The sequence below is a fragment of the Protopterus annectens genome, chromosome 11.part0 (genome assembly GCF_019279795.1).
Source record: "Protopterus annectens isolate FY-2018-M chromosome 11.part0, PAN1.0, whole genome shotgun sequence".
Classification (NCBI taxonomy): domain Eukaryota; kingdom Metazoa; phylum Chordata; order Ceratodontiformes; family Protopteridae; genus Protopterus; species Protopterus annectens.
Window position 1 is genome coordinate 294,227,389 of NC_056745.1, and position 20,218 is coordinate 294,247,606.

The 20,218-nt window shown below is 37.4% G+C and overlaps 1 long non-coding RNA gene across 1 annotated transcript in view; it reads left to right on the plus strand.

The window, feature by feature from the left end:
- Positions 1–1,620: 1,620 nt before the first annotated feature.
- Positions 1,621–20,218, plus strand: part of LOC122815348 — a 221,921-nt gene continuing 203,323 nt past the window's right edge. Inside the window, exon 1 of the long non-coding RNA XR_006366949.1 lies at positions 1,621–1,919. This is a non-coding gene — a long non-coding RNA (uncharacterized LOC122815348). The remainder of the gene's footprint in view (positions 1,920–20,218) is intronic.

The following is a 20,218-nucleotide window of genomic DNA, read 5'->3' on the forward strand; positions in this document are numbered from 1 at the left end:
TAGCCCTATGAGGACTGGAACATATAAATGCAAGCAACGCCCTTATACAGCAAATACAGATTTTGTATATAGTTGTAGTAGAAATAAATATATTTATAATAAGCAACATTACAATTGTAAGAGTAAGGGTGTAGTGTATATTGCAATTTGTAAAAGGTGCTTATCATTCTATGGGGGTAAAATCGAGCATAGCTTAAGAAAGAACATATGAACACTTATGTGACATCAAAAGGAAGGATGAAAAGAATGCAGCATACAGACATTCGTTACAATGTGAGAATGCAGAATTTACATTTTTTGTCATCAAGGAGATTCCTTTAGATCCCAGGGGTGGAACCTGGGAAACTAAAACTGAGTACAGGGAATTATACTGGCAATTAGTGTTGGATGCCAGTAGGACACCAGGGTTCAATGACAATATATCTATTACCCCAGTAATAAGATTTAGGACAACGTATCTGTGATTTTTAGAATGATTTTAAGAATGAACTGGAGAATATTTATATATTATTTTTATTGGATTATTTAGTTTGATTTGTATATAATTTTTATAATTTTTGTTGTTCATAATAATTTTTGTAAAATCTTTTAACATGATATGTATTTATTCATGTATTTCTTAGTTATTTGTTGATGCTGTAAGTTATATGCTTGTTTTTGGTTAGTATCCTTTTAAATACGTTCATATTTGCACACTCATTTACAGAATTTAGTGCAGTTAACGAATGTTCATTACTACATATTTTAATACAAGGTGTTTGACCATCTTGGTGGTTATTAGCATATTTAATTGTTTATATTTAATTGTTTTAATTATTTTTATGTTAGTATTCCCCATTTAATGGTTTTATATAGGATATAACATAATTACAGGAAATATTGTAAACAGCTTTTAATGTATTTCATTCACATTTGATTATGAAGAATTTATAATGATAAAATGAAAATTCTGGCTGTTCTAGCATTAAAGACTGTATGTGGTCAGGACTGTGTGTGTAAGAGAGTTTTTTTATTGTGTTTATGAATTTATCAAAACAGTGGTATTCCAGCACTTTCTGCTGGCTCTTGGAACTGGTTTGCTTACTACAGTGCTTTACTTAGTTTGGTTGTTGGTCATGAACTGTTTCTCTGCTGCCCTGCTTTTTCCTTTTCAACAGATAATATAAAATATGAAAATGGTTGAAGTATCTGCTTCATATTTAACATAATATACTTTAAGTAATTCCATAGTGGAATGTGGGCTTGTTCTTGCCATCACTGTAATAAATATTTGATGTATTTCTTATTGTATTATTTATTTTTCTTTAAAATGGTGGTTATAATCAATGCTTAGCTATTGTATATGGTAAATCCAGTTTTAAAATGCTTGATAACATTTACATTTTTATAATTTTATGGAACAACCAATTAAAAAAACAAAAAAAAAAAAAAAAAACTTGAGACAAAACTCAGATGATTATTCTCTGTACAGAATACCAATATGAAACAGCTTATCATCCACTATAATGGAAGCAAGTAGAATTCATATCTTCAAAAAATCCCTGTTCAGCCATTAAACTAATTACAGTCGTATTAAGGAAATTAAGCAATTAACATTTTCATGTTTTTGGCTAGCTTCCCTGCAGTCAGCAGAGTTCCCGGGGCCTACTACACTCAGAGAAATATTGAAGCAGAGTATTTTAACCCAGCACGACTTAAAGTACCTGAAATGTGAGACAGAAAGTTCTGGAACACTCAGGATAAGACAGAAGAGGAAAAGCAGTCAGCAAACCGGAAAAAGGGGCTGCAGAGCTGGAATTGCTGCAAAGCTGAAAACTAATCCTCACAGGCCTGCTCTGCCTTCAATACTGCTAGTAAATGCATGCTCACTGGACAGTAAAATGGATGATCTGAGGCTGGAACTTGACAGCAAAAATAAGGTGAGAAATACCTGTATATTTATAATTACTGAGATGTGGCTGTATAACAAGATGAATGATAGTGCTGTTAGCTTAGAATGTCTCACACTCTTTTATGCAGACAAATGTCACACTTTGTATGGAAAGGCAAAGGGAGGTGGAGTCTGCATCTATGTGAATGACAGATGATGTAAGAGCTGTGAGATTGTTCAGTCACATTCCTCTGATAATCTAGAGTTCCTGTCCTTAAAATGAAGATCCTTTTATGTACCTAGAGAGCTAAATGGAATATATGTAACAGTGGTATACATTCCAAGCAGTACAAACACCACTGAGGCCTTGAACAGCCTTTATAACTCTATCTGTGAGGTGCAGAGGAAAAACTCAGACTTTGCACATGTGGTTGCTGGTAATTTTAATCAAGTAGATCTGAGAGAGGTGCTACCCCACTACTATCAATTTGTAGATTTTCCTACAAGGGGTGCTAACACTCTGGACAAGGCATATTTCAGCATCACAGGTGCCTACAGAGGAATACAGTAACTTAACTTGGAAAGTTCTGACCATCTTACCATCAGGCTTCTAGCAGCCTACAAACCAGCTCTGACCAGAGAAAAGCCTGCAGTTAAGCAGATCAGGGTCTGGCATTAGGGGGCTTAGGAATGTATCCAAGACTGTTTTGACAACACTTGCTGGGACATTTTCAAAGAGGCAGCTATGTCAGATGGACTGGTGAACATAGATGATTACATGGAAGCAGCAATAGCTTACATCAGAAAGTATGTTAATGATGCATTTGACATCAAAAGCATCACAATCAGAGACAACAAAGTCTATGATCTCCTGAAGGCAATAAATGGAGTATTCAGGGCCAAGGACAATGAGGGTATCAGCAAACCTAGAGCAAACCTAAAAATAGGCATTGAAGAAGCCAATAGGGAATATGGAAAGAAATTACAAAGTCAGTTTGCAGACATGAGGGACACCAGGAGTTTCTGGCAAGGGATACAATAGATTACTGACTATACAACCAGGTCAGTTCAGTATGAAGACAGCACTGAATTCCTGGACAGGTTGAACTCCTTCTTTGGCAGATTTGAATAGAAGAACAATGTGGCTGCTACAAGGCTACCTATCAACCAGGAGGAGGAGGCACTCAGCCTTAACTCCAGTGAAGTGAGATCTCAGCTTAAGAAAGTGAATCTCAGGAAGGCTGTTGGTCATGATAAAATACTGGGTAAAGTACTTAAAGGTTGTGCAAACCAGCTATGTTCAGTTCTAAGTGTTATTTCCTCCCTTATTCTTGGTAAAGTTCCCTCTTGCTTCAAGGTGACGAATATTGTCCTTCTCCCCCAAAAAAAGCTAAACCAGCATGCCTGAATGACTACAGACCAGTCACTCTAACTTCAAATGTCATGAAACACTTTGAGAGGCTAGTTAAAGGGCATCTGTCAGCAAATCTTCCATCCACCTTTGCCCATCTACAGTTCACTTATCGTGCTAACAGATCCACTGCAGATGCTATTTCACTGGCACTCCACCTCTCACTTCACCATCTGGAGAGGAGAAACAACTACATCAGGCTGTTGTTTATTAACTTCAGCTCAGCATTCAATAGGTTCCTATGCAGCTTATTAACAAGCTTGTACATCTTGGAGTTAGTAAGCTCATGTGCTACTGTATCCTCAACGTCTTGACAAATAGACCGCAGAAAGCATGTTCGGGCAACAACACCTCAGGATGCCTAATACTCAACACCGGTGCTCCTCAGGGTTGTGTGCTAAGCCCTCTGTTATTCACCATCCTCACCCACGACTGTTCTGAAAAATACAACACCAGTTGCATCATTAAGTTTGCAGATGATACTATGGTTGTGGGCCTCATCAAAGGGGAGGATGAAAGAGCTTACAGAGGTGAGGTCTACTCATTGATTGACTGGTGTGCTAAGAACAACCTTGACCTGAATGTCAGTAAAACAAAAGAAATCATTATAGACTTCAGGAAAAGATCAGCAACACACCCACCACTCATAATAAATGGGGAAGAGATGGAAAAGGTCAAATCTACAAAGTTTTTGGGGGTGCACAGTTTGGAGGATCTCTTTTGGACTGTAAACACTGAAGAATTGGTCAAAAAAGCACACCAACGTCTCCACTTTTTCAGAAGGCTCAAAAAAGCAAAGCTGCCACCTACTGTTCTCACCACATTCTGCAGAGGAGCAGTGGAGAGCATTCTCACTAGCAGCTTCACAGTTTGGTTTGGGAACAGTACAATAGCAGATAGAAGACGCTACTGAGAGTGGTGCGAGTTGCAGAAAAAAAACATGGGCACAAACTTACCATCAATCCAGGATCTCTTCACAGCAAGAAGCATTAAATGTGCATCCAAAATAATTTGTGACCCCTCTTACCCTGTACATGGCTGGTTTACACAAATGTCTTTGGGCAAGAGATATCAGAGTATCCACTGCAAGACCACCATATACTTAAACAGCTTCTACCCAATAGTGTTGAGACTTATAAGCTGTGATACCAGCCACTGATTATTTAGTCAGTAATCATTCACAATAGGTAGCTCAGATGAAAAGTGTGCAATATATATATATTTTTTTCTTTGATGTAGCATTATATTTTCATATTCATATGCAATTGCCTGCTGTTTGTCTAATGTAGATGAACAAAGGAGGAGAATCTTAACCTGCAATCCTAGCTATGCACAATATTCTTCTTATGAGTGTCGGGGGGGGGGGGGCTTGTGTGTTTCTGCTGTTATTAATGGTTTATTTATCCTTCTGTGGGTCTTGTATTGAATATATTTTTTAAAATGAAATGTTATACTGTTGTTTTGTTATCCTTCCTATGTACTCTCTGGTGAGTTGATACTCGGAATTTCGTTTAGGGTGCACTTGTGTAGTCCTAAATGACAATAAAGTTTACTTTAACTTTGACTTTGGCTTTGACTTTCTACCATACGACTTAACTGATCTTAACCCTATCCCAAAATGGGATTACTGCCACAACTGCTCTATTGGTATTCAGGTGGCTTACTCCATCTTATCTAAAACTTGTGACGAAAACGTCTGCGTTATTGTTATCATCAGCTGTAACACCATTCATATCAAAACATGCCCTGTCCAGTACTGGGCCAGCAAAATGCTATACTCTGTCTTTCTTTACTCTGCTGCCTAATATACCCTACTACATTCTTACCTTTCTAGATTTTTTTATTCTTTCTTTTTTTCTGACAGTTTTGTTTGCTAAAAGTTTTCCTGTCTGCATAAACATTTCTATTTAGTGTGGGTCTCCAGTTTTTCTCTACTGCAGCCAGACTCATGCTCTTAAAAGTGATATCTATGGTAAAATGTACTCCCATGCAACAAATCATATACATGCTGTGATACAAATTTCTGATACTGCATTGAGCTGATGCTTTTAGATGATTTGATCTTGATTGTTTATTCTGTATTATCTTGCCCCTTGTTTTTGATAATGATTTTAAACTTCATCTCACCATGATACTCAGAAAAATTCATCATGCAAATGTAGATATTACATGTCCTGCATTCATTATGATGTTATGAAGTAGGTTTTGGAGCCATTTGTCATTTGAGACAACGTGAAAAGCCTTTGATAGCAACAAGAATAGCAAGGGACACATTTTGTCATTGTTTTTAAGGTTGATGGTATTGACAAAGTCCAAGAGGGCAGTTGCTGCACTGTGATTTGGTCTAACTCTATGTTTGGTACTAGAGAGAATATTGTTTTGTATGAGGTGCTGGAGCAGCTGAGTGTGAGCTCATTTTTTTCTAAGATTTTTTATAGAGAAAATGGAGGACAGCAATTGGCATGAAGTCTGATAGCTCTGCAGAATGTCACATTTATTCAAGGGCATGTTTTTTTCAGATATTTTGAATGTAGTTTTCTTGGATTGCTCTGTTTATTAAAATGGACCCTGGCTAGGTTACTGTATCTACACTGATTTTAAAGTATTTTTCTAGCAGGTTAGCTATAGCTAGAACTGTGGGTTTTAATTTGAGTAGAAATGTTTATGAATGCAAAGAGTGGTTTTATAGTGAACATATTGTGGATGTCACTGGTGCTGATAGCTAAGAGGGTTAGAAATGCTATTGTTTTTAGTAAGTTTCATAACAGTTTGAATAATGTGGGTGTTAAAATTTGTGGTCATAGCTTCAGGGGGAAACTTGAGGCTGGGGGTTGGTTGCTTGGCTCTGTTGAAGTATAGGACCATATTCACAGAGACTCAAAAAGCTTTAAGGTTGCTTTGGTTAGAGTTTTGGAGAATATTATTATTTTTTTTTTGTGGTGACTTTACTTTTAGTGAGGTTACCGAGTTTCCTGATTGTCTACTGGCTCTGTCCTATTTTCTGTTTTATCAAGGATTTTCAGGTGTCTTCTCTTTTATGGATTAATTCTTTAGTTGTTTGTGTTAGCCATGGGGCAGGACTTTTTTCATGAGGGCACTTTGTTTACTTTACTGAGAAAGTTGTAATTAAATTCCAGTGTTGCATCATCTAATGATATATGTTGCAATGTGTTCTAGTTGCATGATTCCTGGGTGAGATGTGAATGCTTGCTTATCAAATTTTGCGATGCTGTGAACTATGTTACAGGGTATTGTTTTGGGATATGTAAGAGGTGCCTGTAGGCATAAGTTGGTAGACGGTTGCTAACAGTGTCTGAGAGAGTGCAGATGGCTGTAATTTTAGTAGGATTTAATATGCAGTGGCAGCATCATGGAATATGATAGTGGGGTACATCAAGGACTTATCGCACAGCCTTATCTGTTCAGTTTGTACCTCTCTGATATACCAGATATCTTCTGTCACTTGTTCACTGGTTATCTTAAATTAGGTAGATGTGTAATAAGGAATAACAATTTTTTTAAAAAAATGCTTTAGACATCTTCCTTGAGAAGAGGGGTTTTGGATGGGATATATGATTTAAAAAGTTTATCTTTTATCATAGAGTTTATTTATGGTGGTGCACCATCAGGATGGTTTATTTTTAAATTTACCGTGATACTTGGTCTTGGCAGGGACTGCAGAATTCCTTTGTGAAGCTGTCATAGGTGGTACAGTCATGTCAGTTTTGATATTTCAACATACAGTAGGTTGAGACTGGCACATTTTTAGTTTTTAAATTCAGTGGGGTTTGCTGTAGCGGCTTTTGAGAATTTAAAGGAGAATGTTACAAGTTTGCATTCAAGCTTCACTGGGGAAGGAGATACCAGAGGCGTAATGCAGAGGCAGCCATATTTGTAGGAATCAGGTCAAGAATGCTATGTGCTCTTAGTAGGTTTGTTTACTAATTTCTTAAGGGAGGTTTTTGTATTAATTTTTAGAATTTTGAGGCATATCCTACATTGTAGGCATATGTGTCCCAGCTTATTGAAGGGTAGTTGTCACAGAAAATAATGGTCATTTTTAACAGGGAGATTATTTAGGACACTGATAAATTTTATGTGATCATTGGGAGACAACACAAAGTTCTGTAACAAGTTATTAATTAATAATTAATCCTTTCTTAAGTGCTCTGTAGTTCAGAGAGTTCAACAAGTTCAGTTTTTGGGTCCCTAGGAAGCTTCTGGAGTTAATATATTCCTTAGTAAATATGGAGACTCTGTCACAGTTGTGGAAGAAGTTGCAGAGAAGGAAGTCATGGAAAGCACAAAACACAGATATAGAAACATTGCTGCCTTTACATTTAAACTATGTCCGACTGATTTTGTATGGCAGAATGCTGCAGTACTTTTTCCTATAGCTGCTGCCTTTTACACTGTTATTGGTAGTCTCTGTTTACAGACCCTCAGTGATTTTGTTAAATGATAGCAGGAAAACTGCCATACTAATAGGTGTGACAGTGCTGTAGTAAGCCACTTCAGACTTTGTCTCAGAGACAGAGAGTGTGTGTGTGTGTGTGTGTGTGTGTGTGTGTGTGTGTGTGTGTGTGTGTGTGTGTGTGTGTGTGTGTGTGTGTGTGCGCGTGCACCCTAATGTGCACATTTGTGCTACCGTATGGAAACAGATGAGAAAAATAAATTTGCAATTAAGACAGATGAATTTGCTTAGACATGTACAATGCTGCTTATCTTGGGTGGTGGGGAAGAAAAAAAAATAAAATTAGATTCTGCTCAGAAAAGTGTGTTGCCTACATCAATTAAAGATTGGTATTAAGACTGTAATAGGGAGAGTATCTTAATTTTGAAGGATGGAAACCAGGGCAGATCTAACTTCAGGAGATAGAGCATTTGAAATACTAGATGCAAATTTAAGGTGAGTAATGATTGACCTTTCTGTGTGGCATCTGTAAAGTGGAATAAAATGGTCTATCTTATATGTTCAAAGTTTGAAAACTTAGAACGTTAAATAATCAAATTTAAATGTTCGAAGTTTTTAACATCAAACATATAATAAAAAAAACAAACAAAAAAAAAACAACAAAAAAAACCCAAACAGAACTTACCTGACTAGTGTATATGCAGGGGGGCAAGCCCCGCTGCACTCCCCAACCCTCTGCTCTTTAAATATACCAACTCCAAGACTGCACTATAGTGCGGTAAATGGAATATTTCCCTTACTGCACTGTAATGCGGTCTCGGAGTTGGTATATTTAAAGAGTGGGGGTGTGGGGGGCACATTCCCCCATGTGGGGGGTGCAGGGGGGCTTGCCCCTCTGCCTACAGCCGTTAGTTTTGGGTTTTTTTTTTTTACATATGTTCGAAGTTTTATAACTTCGAACATTTAAATTTGATATGTTAATGTTCAAAGTTATAAAACTTTGAACATATATATAGACCCTCTGTATAGCGGAATAAAAAGAGGGCATATGGTACAGCCATAATGTAAGATGCCTGGGGTGAGAGAATGAGATCAGTTTTATGATAGCCAGGTACAACAATCTGATATGCCAGTTAGGGAGAATTTGTTGCAGCCTGGTTGTTGTGTCAGAGATCATGGCCTTTGTTGTACAGCAGTTTATGAGCAGATGCTTGTGGGCATGGTGAATAGCTGCACACAAAACATTAAGCTCAAGCCTATCTAATAAGAGGATGTTAATAGGTTTTCCTTTGAATGCCTGAATGGTATTTATGTGATTGTCCGTTTCCATGAACCATGATGCCTTACTGCACTGTAGTGCGGTCTCGGAATTGGTATATTTATAGAGCGGGGGTGTGGTTGGCGCAGCCCCCCACTTGGAGCCCCCCTGCCTACAGCCGTTAGTTTTGGGTTTTTTTTTTTTTTTTTTTTTTATAACTTTGAACATTTAAATTCGATATTTTAATGTTCAAAGTTATAAAACTTCAAACGTATGATATAGACCCTTTATATGCAGGTGTCTACATCTGGAAATGCTTCTTAACTGTACACACATGCGTTCTGATCTGCATCCTCTCTGTTTGTGAAATAGTCGTTATATGAAATGACAGTATTCAATGGCATGCAATTTACAGAAATGATCTTTTGACATGCAGTTATACAGAACTAGTTATTTGACATACAATCATACAAAATTAAACACATATAAAACAGTTATGTCCAAGTTGCTGTGTATTTTACACTAGGTCTGGAAATATGACCTGAACGTTAACATAAAAGTCAGAACTGGATCTAGCAATGGGGACTGTCTTCAAGGAATGTTCAACTTTGTGTATATCTGACATCATCAGGAATGGGAATGGATACTGTGACATGTTCTTCGGTAGAATATTGTCTGGGTTGCTGTGAGCTCTAGAGTCTTTATCACAGGTATGATGCTGCAATATTGTTTTTGATACAGGAAGAAAATGTCTGCAGTTTCTGCTATACTCTATACCCTCAGATTCCATTAAGTAGGATCTCAGCTCGGTACATATACCTCTCACTTGACTGATTCAATCAAAGCCTTTCGCCGTTTGCATCCTCACTATCGCTCCTTCTTTTAATGGATGAAGAAATCTGCTTGTGTTATCATAGCTGGACTTCTGAAAGTAGCGCTTCTTAAAAAGTTGGGCTTTGATTGCTCTGTTGTTTTAGCATTAGGCACCAACAAACTAGAACTGATAGGCAAGATTGTTCTTGTTTGCCTAGATAAATATCTCTGAGCAGGTGAGGGAAGTTGGTTGTCACGGGGGTATATTTCTGAGATTGAGTAAATTCAAGAAGATATTAGTATTATCACACTTTGACCTCTCCAGTAATTGCTTTGCACTCTGTACTGCATGTTCAGCAAGGTCGTTTGAGGATATTCAGGACTGCTAGTAACATAGACAAAGTCCCACTATTAGCGAATCTCTGAAACAATTGACTGGTAAACTGAGAACTGTTAGAAATAACTTTGTGTGGACTACCATGGACCGAGAAATTACATTTCATCTTAGTAATAACAGCACCGGGCACTAGATTAGGTAGCAAATTGATCTCAAGCCAGTTTGAATAAGAGTCAGCCAATACTAAATAATGTTGACTGTTCCACTCAAATATGTCAGTTGCGCCTGTTGACCAAGGTAGTTCAGGAATTTGGCTTAGCTGAAGTTGCTCTTTTTGCAAATGCAGCTTAGTACTGTTGCACACTGACTAGGAGAAAGCACTTTATTAATGTCTTTTACTAGAGAAGGCCAAAATACTAGTCCTCTTGCCTTTCTTTTGGTAGAATTGGAATCTGGGTGGCCACAATGTAAAATCTGAATGTATTTACGCTGTAAGGAAGTAGGAACAACTTTTGGATCTTTGAAAATGATACCATCTTCCATCAGCATCTCATCTCATCTCAGTATGGAAAGTAAGGTTGCACTTCTGGTGGTACACAGGATTGCTTTGACGGCCATCCTGAACTGATGAAGTGGTCGAGGTTTTGCAAAATAAGATCTCTTAGCTCATCAAGTCTTGTGGTAGAAAAATTATGCACTTCCATAACATCAAAGTCAAAATTCCATGCATCAAGCTGTCCCGTAATATTTCTGGGCAATCTGGATAAGGTATCAGCCAGATAAAGAAGTTTCACCTTTGTATAGAACATTTTGAAATTATACTTTTACAATTTAAGCATCATTCTTGGAAGTTGTGCTGGAGCAGAATGCATGGGCTGCTTTAAAATAAAAACTAGAGGATGATGGTCAGTTTCTATCTGGATTGCTCGGCCATAAATATAATCATGGAACTTTGAATGTGTGAACACAATAGCCAAAAGTTTCTTCTCAATTTGAGCATGCCGCATCTCAGTTTGGGTAAAAGTTCTAGATGCATATGTCAGCCTTCTTGAAGAATAACTGTGCCAAGACCAAACTTTGAAGCATCAAAGGAAAGAACTACTGGTTTGTGGAAATCATAGTACCTTAATGTAGGTGGGTTAGCAATTTGTTGTTTGAGGCTATCAAATGTTCTCTGGTGTTGCGCTAACCATGACCATGCTACATTTTTATATGTCAGCCCTCTTAAAGGTGCTGATAACTCAACGAAGTCAAGATAAATTTGCCCAAATAGTTAACCATACCAAGAAAATGCTGTAGAGCTTGGACATTGTTTGGAGCTGCCATCTCAAGAATGGCTGCTTGTTTGGAAGGATCTGGTTGTAAGCCTGTACTGGTAAATAAATGAACTACATAAGTAACTTCTGGTAATGAGGACTGCAATCTTCTCGACTGTATGCATAGGATGATGAGGTCTTTTTAATGCCTTGTTCAAGTCTCTTGGGTCAATGCATATTCTGCTTTCATCTGAGTATTTCTTATGAGTAACTACCATGGAAGATACCCACTCAGTTGGTTCTGTGACTGGACAGTTTACACCTTGCTGCACCATTTTTTCTAACTGGACCTTAACTTTGTCTTACATAGCTATTGGAACTCTCCTTGCTGCTCTGACCACTGGATTGACCTCTGGGTCTACTTTCATGGAGAACACAACTGGAAGTTTGCCTAGCTTGTTGTCAAACACATCAGCATACTCTGAGAAAATAGTATCACTGAAGATGGAACTGGGACACGTGCTTATATGATGTATTTCTATGGTAAAAGAAAGTAGTTTCATACTTAAACTGTCTCTGAGACCTAATAATGACTGCACGGGTCTTCGGACTACATAATATTGCAAGCTGTAACTGTTCCCAGCTGAATGGCATGAAAGCATCACCGAGCCTTCGGTTTGAATCTCTTCACCTCTATAAGCAATACGCTTTGCACAAATGGCCAAATTAAGATGCTCACTAGCTCTCACTTTAACAAATGTTTCTGCTGACATCACATTACATTTTGAACCAGTGTCTACTTTGAGTTCTTTGGGTTTACCATTGATCAGGACAGTACAAAATGTTTCATTCTTTGCCAACAAATCTAATGCATTAACCTTTTCACTGACCAGTGATACACCATCTACATAGAAAGTGGAGTTGCAGCTCTCTATATGATCAACCTGCTTTTTTGAGTGACCTTTCTTAATAACTGAATGAGCCTTGCTTGATTTACAAAACATTTGAAAATGATTCCATTTTTTACACTTGTGACATTGTTAACCAAATTCTAAGCACTTCATTCTTTTAGATTCATGGCTGGCATCACAATTATGGCAGTTAACAATAAGACTTGATTTGGGTTTTGCTAACTCACTCTTATACTGTAGTGAGCATACTCTTTCCATTAAGCTAGTCTTGAAACTTGCTAGATAGCTTTGGATCCTCCCTTCCATATCCACATGGGTTGCTGCTGCAATGTACTTAGGCTTGTTTCTGCTTGCCACGTGTTGCATGCTATCTATGTTTGCTCTAGAGGCTGTTGAAATCATGCTCTTATCACTTGTAAGCATACTTGTGTGCCGTTCTGTCAAACCTCTGTGGCTTTGCTCAACATTAAATCACTGTCATGAAGGAAAATCTTTCTCACTGTAGCACTATTAACACCACACACAAGCATATCCTTTATTAACTCATCTTTCAAGTCACCAAATCTGTATGTTTTAGCTTTATTTCTCAAGTCAATGATATAAGCTGCAAAAGTTTCACCTGGCTTTTGGTCTCTTGTATAAAATAAGTGCCTCTCTAATGTAACATTTGTCTGGAGGTTGCACATTTCTCTAAATTTGCATTTTTAAGCACTCAGGGTCTTCCCTGGATTCAGCTGGTGCCACAATATGATGGTTTGCCCTTTCTCCTTCATATATGTCTGCTGCATGCACAAATGAATGGTCTCTTTCAATAGCTTCTGACCCAGCTAGGTTAAGCAAAATGACTGCCCTCGTATGTGCATCTTTGTCAGAAAAAGCTGCATGTATGAAAATATCATATTCCTGCTTGAATACTCTCCAGTTTTCTGCTATATTATGATCAAACACAAATGGACTTGATTTGCGAAATGCCTCTGCCATATTAATGCACAATAGTGAAGGTGCTTAAAATCATGTCCGAACATACACACACAAATATACTGCATATGCAAGAACTTTTATGCCAGTACTTGTAATTATGCCTAGTAGCACAATAAACTCTTTGAAGTAACTGCACTTTGCCAAATAATTCCCTGTAAGAGAAGAACACTTTGAAATCACTGTACTTTATGAAACCACTTCTTAGTGTAAGAAATACTTTGACATGATTGTACTTTGCAAATAAACTGTGCACGATGGAAAAAAAGCTTAGAGTAAGAAACATTTTGAGAAGAATTCACTTTGCAAATATTCACACCACAAGACCCTTTCAAAATGGCTGCACTTTGCAAAATAACTCTGTAGAGTGTAAGAAACACTCTGAAATGGTGGCCTTCTATGAATAAATGCACATGACACAAGAAACTTTTCCAAATGGCCATACTTTTGATTGCACTTTGTAATATAACTGTACTTTGCACGAAGCAAACTCTGAAATAATTGCACTATAATAAAGCACACACTCTGCAAATACTTTGCACACTCTGAGATACTTCGAACAACTCTAGTTATGCTTTGAATGGCTTTGGTCAATGCGAAATAGTAGTTTGTGCTCAAACACGATCTTTTGCTAAAAAACATGCAGTTGTCTTGCTCTTTACACTTAATTCTGCCCTTTTATTGTACTCATTGTGCCCTTTAACCTCTTATCATGCTCATTATACTTTTCTTGTGCCGTTTTACTTTAAATATGCTCGTTATGCAAACCAAAGATAATTCTGAGCCCCATATGAATAGTTTTACTAGTTTTATCAAACATTGTGGTTTTTAACATTTTATTTAATAATGTGGTTTGTGCCTTTTGTTTGTTTAATAATATGTTTTGTGCTACTCGTTTGATTAATAATGTGTTTTGTGCCTTATAAATGCACCATTTCATTTTCTTTGCCAAATAAATCATTTGTGCAGTTTTCATTACCTTTAGCTAATTTCTAGCCCTTTTTCATTTGTCTGTGCTTCATTTCACTCAACCTGCTTAGTTTGCCTTCACCTTCAGCTCTGCACCTCATGGCACAGAGAAGTAGCTCTTCTAATTCCAGTTCTGATACCATGTCACTTGTCTGGTAAGGATAAAACAGACAAACATTCATGGGTTCTGTTCAAGCAGCTTTATTACACACAAACACATCAGAAATGAGGCTTTGTAACTTAAACTTAAGCAAACATATAAACAGACTGAATACTGCACTCATACATGTTAACACTCTGGCTGTTCTCTCAAAATAGCACTGCTGCCTGCACGTGCTCTGTACTTATATGCACATATCTACATCTGGAAATGCTTCTTAAAGGTACATACACATGCTCTGTTCTACACTTGGAAAGTCTGTACATCCATATGCAGGGGAGGATTCAGTTAATGCCCTGCTGATTTCCAATGGAGATGTGTGGAATATTGCCCCACTTCTGCAGCAGCTCAGCCACGTCTTCTACATATACCCTTCTTTGCACAGGGTCTATATTAGAACATCGAAGTCTTGAAACTTCAAATGTTCTAATATCAACCCCTATTCAGCGAACACTGAAAATAGCGAGGCTGCAGAACACCAAATTTTTTCCTAGGGAAAGAATTTGGTCGGCCGTGTCTGTCGCTTTGCTATTTTCAGCACTGTGATGGAAAGTTACGGGTCGGGTTCAGGTAAGTGTGCGATTGTGTGGACATGAGGGTTAGGGCACGAGTTAGGTGAGTTAGGGTTAGGACGCAGGTCAGGTAAGTGTGCAATTTTGATGGACGTTAGGGTTAGGGCAGGGTAGGTGAGTTAGGGTTAGGGCGGGGGTGAGGTGAGTGTGCGATAGTGACGGATCTTAGGGTTAGGGTTAAGGTAAGTTGATAGATAGTGTATGTACAGTTTAGTGTAGGGTTAGATGTAGGATTTTAAGTGTATGTGTGTGGATTGCTGTTTTTTTGGTGTGCTTGTGTTGTGTGTATGTGTTTCGGAACAGCAAATTTTTTCCCTGGGAAAAAATTAGCTGTTCTGCATGTTCGATATTTTAAGCATTCGCTGAATAGGAGTCAATATTAGAACATTCGAAGTTTTAAGACTTTGGTGTTCTAATATAGACCCCTTTACACATGCCTACTAGTGTGGCTCACCACACTCCACCAAGAATAGACACTACAGGCACCCATAGGTCCACCCACCCATGCCTGGATGGTAATGTCAATCCCTCCCTACCGTTCCATAGATCACCTGAGCCGCTAATCAAACCTGGTCACCTGGGTCATAGTTAAGGCTTTATCTTTCTATGCCACTGTAGCAGATTACAATATTTACATTAGTTTCTAAAGTGGGCCAACCTTTAGTAATTCTGTAACAGGAGAAGAGATGTAGAAAGGACAAAGGGACAGTATCTTAGCTGATATGTCTTGTGGCAAAGCAGGAGCATTTGGCTTGGATGAATATGTGCTTTTTGCATTGCATTCTGAATTTGGAGTAAGTGGCGATTTCCTTTAGATTGATGGGAAGAACTTACAAAAGAGTAGGTGCCTGAAAGGAGAATGCATGTGCAGTGCTGAGGAGATTGTTTCTTGGATAACAATAATTAGTGAGGTTTGTGAGTAGTGTTTCAGGTTGTATGAGGAGTTTTGTTCATGAAACTGAGTGCAAGGGGAGTAAATGTCTGGAGTTATGGTGGTTTTTAGAGTTGGGATCCTGAAACAGGTTTGATCTTTGTTACTTATTTAAAAGCATCCCATGTTCGATAAAGAGTTCTGTGGTTTGGGAGATTACAGGGGTTTCATCTAATTCAGAATCTAATGAAGGGAGGGAAATGGCATGAGAGTCATAAATGTAGTGTGAGGCACCATATTTATGAAGTATAAGTGAGCTTTTCCATATACTTGAGGCTTCCCCACTCAAGCTCATGTAGTGGAAATATTTATTTCTAATACCACATATTTCCTTAAAAAGTTTCTATTCTTGTAATGGAAATCTATAATAATAATAAACAAATAATCATCATCATCACTTTAAGACATTAGTGAGATAATACTTCATGCACCAGCTAATAACTAACCACTTCATGTATTAAAACAAATCACAATTTTGATTTTTTATGTCTGATTCATCTTTTTATAGATCCAGAAATGTATTTAATTTCATTGCTTGGTGTCAAATGTTGAATGTTCAGAAGATACTATTCAGCCTGAATGAATGTCACTACTTAATGTGTGAAGTTTGCAACTCTCTTCCAAATCTCGTTTACTTTGTTTATCTAGTTTCTGAGCCACAGGTGGAGGTTTTGAGTCAGAATATGAAGGCTGTAGATGTTCAGAAAAGCCAAATGAGCCTGTTAGTGGTTTAGAGTCTTTAGATGCAGCATGTTGAGTCAAGTGCAAAGGGTGCTGTGGTTAAAAATAAAAACAGGATTAAGTGAGTCCTCCAAACACTTCCAGTATATCAGAAATTGTCAAGATTGTTGGCTAAAACCTGCCATTACAATATCAAGGCAATGTCCGGCAAGTACCTGCTAATTTCCCTGGGATGGGCAGTCACTGTTTCTTTGCTGGACTTAGACTGCAAGATCACGATGAAGGATTTAACAAATTTGGCTTGAGGAGTGCATGCCAATCTGTTGTACTTGACCCTTGTGGGTTTTATTAAAGAAAGAAAGTTAATGGATCAGGAATGACTATTACTTAACATAATAGAAAAGGACCATAAGGTAATGCCTGCTATGGTATTGTTTGATATTATGCTGTCCATTGATACGCCATTATGGAGTCATATGTGGTAGGTGTTATCTCAGCATATGTCACTGAAGATTACTTCAGAGGATAGCTATTTGTATGCGAACTCAGTGATACAATGTTTAACTTAACAGATTTATCACCATTTGAGTTGGTCAGGGTTACCCAGCAAGAGTGCCCAGTTTGATTATTACCCTAGCCAATGAGCCTTTAATAATCACAACTGAGGAAGCTGAGGGAATAATGTTATGGAATAGCCCTGTTTCAGACTGAAAGAGAATCACTGATTAATTAATTTGTCGATAACCACATCATATTTGTCAAAGCTGATGTGTTATTTCAGTTCTTAATACTTCCGCAGTTTTCAGCCAAGTATCTGATCTTTATATAAACAATTCAAAGCTATTTGTTGTTCCTGTAAATGACAGAGAAAAATATCCATGAAAAGATGGGAAGCATCTGTCAAACTTCTTGGGTTAAGAGTACTGGGAGGACATTTTAGAAGAAGAGCACTAGTTTGGAGTGCTGTCTATCTACACTTGCTTTGGACTTCACTGACCATTAAGCTGTTGCTGCTGATGGTCCATTTTGGCTATCTTGCTACATAAACCTGCTCACATCTCCCCCTTCTGACATGCAAAGCAGGTTCAAAGAATCTTCCAGGACTTAATAAGAGAAGGAGTAAAATTAGGAAGGATGGATGTGGACAAGCATGTATTATGCCTGGTTTTAGGTGAGGGTGAAATGTAACTTTCCATTGCTCATATTGATGGCAGCAACTGTCAATCTGATGCTTATGCTTAAGGCAGATGGATTTGTTGGGTGTTATCATGCTCTGTGGGATAATGCATTCTTGAAGGTGGATAGGAGGGACATCACTTCCAAACTGCAATGACAAGAACATACTACATACAGAAGATTTTGTTGATCTGCTGTTGTGTGTAATGCTCTCATTGCATGGAGTGAAAATCCACTAACAGAGTCATAGAAGTTGTTAACCTGTGTTTTGGCCCTTTTAGGGACCTATGTGGAGTACAGAATCCAGAATATTTATATGTAAACAATATAAACCACAATCCAGTTATATTCTGCTTGTCTAATGAAGTCTAATGGTCAGCAAAGAGGATTAAGGCTATATGCTGCTATTGAGAGAATTCCTGTAGTCAAAGGTTTGATTCCTTAGGCTTCCATTTACATATTGTATGGCTCTGAGCAAGTCAATTAACCAGAATATGCTTCCAGGGTATGTCCAAAAAAGATGCACATGGATCAGAGCTCTACCCTAGTTAACAAATAAAAATAAAAAAATTCATAAAATAGAAATCACTATTGATAGAAATGTCTTCCTTCTAGAACCCTTAAATCAGTGCAATATACCTATAAGTTGTTGAATTCAGATTTAGTTTAAGATGCAAAGCTTCTTTTAGGATATCATTGTGCAGGGCCTTAAAAACTAAATTGAGTGCTCCTTTCTAGTGTTAATAGCTTATACTGTATAGATTGAGGTACGTTAGCCTCAGGTGATAGTTAACAAACAGGGAATGCCTACTAAATCATCTGGAAACCTACCCTAACAAGAGCAGATCTGATTTAAAGTAGCCATGGAAATTTGAGTATACTCTAATGTTGGATAACTTAAACTGCTGACTTGACCAATAAGCAACAGGTAAATTTCAGCTACTAAAGGTGAAACTTGGGAAAGCAACTCACCTGTGGTATGTGATAAGAATACTGTGAAAAGTGAAGGTGGGTGTGCAAGGTTTACTATCAAATGCTCGAAACTTACAACCGCGAACAGTGGCTTCCGCGACACATATCCTTGACTCATAAATATTAAGTAGGTCCAAAGGTTGATACAGCAACATCGATGTTCTGTCAATATTAATGTTAGCAGCTCCCATTGCCAACCATGCTTCATGTCCCTGCCTTGTGTATGTCCTTCTTAACAGACGTAGACATGAACGTCGACATTCCGACTGTCGCTCCTACCATGTTCGAGGAGGAGCCTGTTGTGTAACTGAATTTCAACATTTTGATTGTAAACCAGTGTGCAAAGCAGAAACAAAAAGCTGAAATTACTGAAGGAGAAGTAGGTGAACTCACTGAACAAGGTAGCCATTTAGAATAATGAAGGATATGTGATGGATGAGCAGGATCTGTATGTTCAAGTGATGATAGCATTACCTGAAGACAGATTCCACTGTGGTATGGAATAGGAATGGGACAATGTCTGAAGCAGTGCAAAACTGCTTAATTTATTTATGTTTTGTTGACAATGTTAAGCCCAGAAAAAACACCAACACTTCAAAAAGGCAGACCAGCTCGATAAAATATGCAAAGAACTTCATCAAAACAACCAAGATAATGACTACATTCATATTTAAAGATTCCAAACAGGAAGTGAAATTTCACAAAACTATGCAATCTCAAATCACATTTTAAATTACATTTTATATATCTAAAACCACTAGAAAAAAAACTTTACATTTTTTGTAATTTTAAAACACATTTGTTATTAATACTGTCATCTAATCCTGGCTATCAATTTATAATGGTCTTACCAACATAAAAATAGTCATGGGAACAGCAAGCTGCCAATTAAACAATATTTTGGATTATTACAATTACATATATTATTTATTTTCATTTATGTCCCTGAGTTTTTTTTTAATAACACTATGTCTAGCAGAAATAAATCTAGAAAGCTTGCAACTCAGGCATGGGTAAGTGCCTAAAGTTTGTGTAAAATAGGTAATCTACATATTTTCCCTTTTTCACATTTTTTTTCTATTTCTATTTCTTTTATTTTTTTAATATGTAAAGCCAGGCATAGAACCAATAATATTGCTTAGATCTTTATTTCTACTTAAGATCATCCAATTATCAATTAAAATATGACAAAGACCAAATAAAAGTACACTGATGGAAAGTGGAAATGCTTTAGTATATTCCATATCAGTGGAAACTTAGTAGATCTCGTAGATCTCAAACATTCTACTTCTAAACTGATTTTATCAGTATTATCAGCAGCATATCCTCTCTGTAAAAACATATTTTTCAAAACATCAACTTCTCATCTAAAAGACAATATCACAACTTACCAATCTACTAAGCCTATTAAACTGACACTTGATGATATTATTCATCATAAATGTAGGATGCTGGCTAGTAATGTACAAATAATTATTTACAAAGTGTTCTTTCAAAAATATTGCTTTA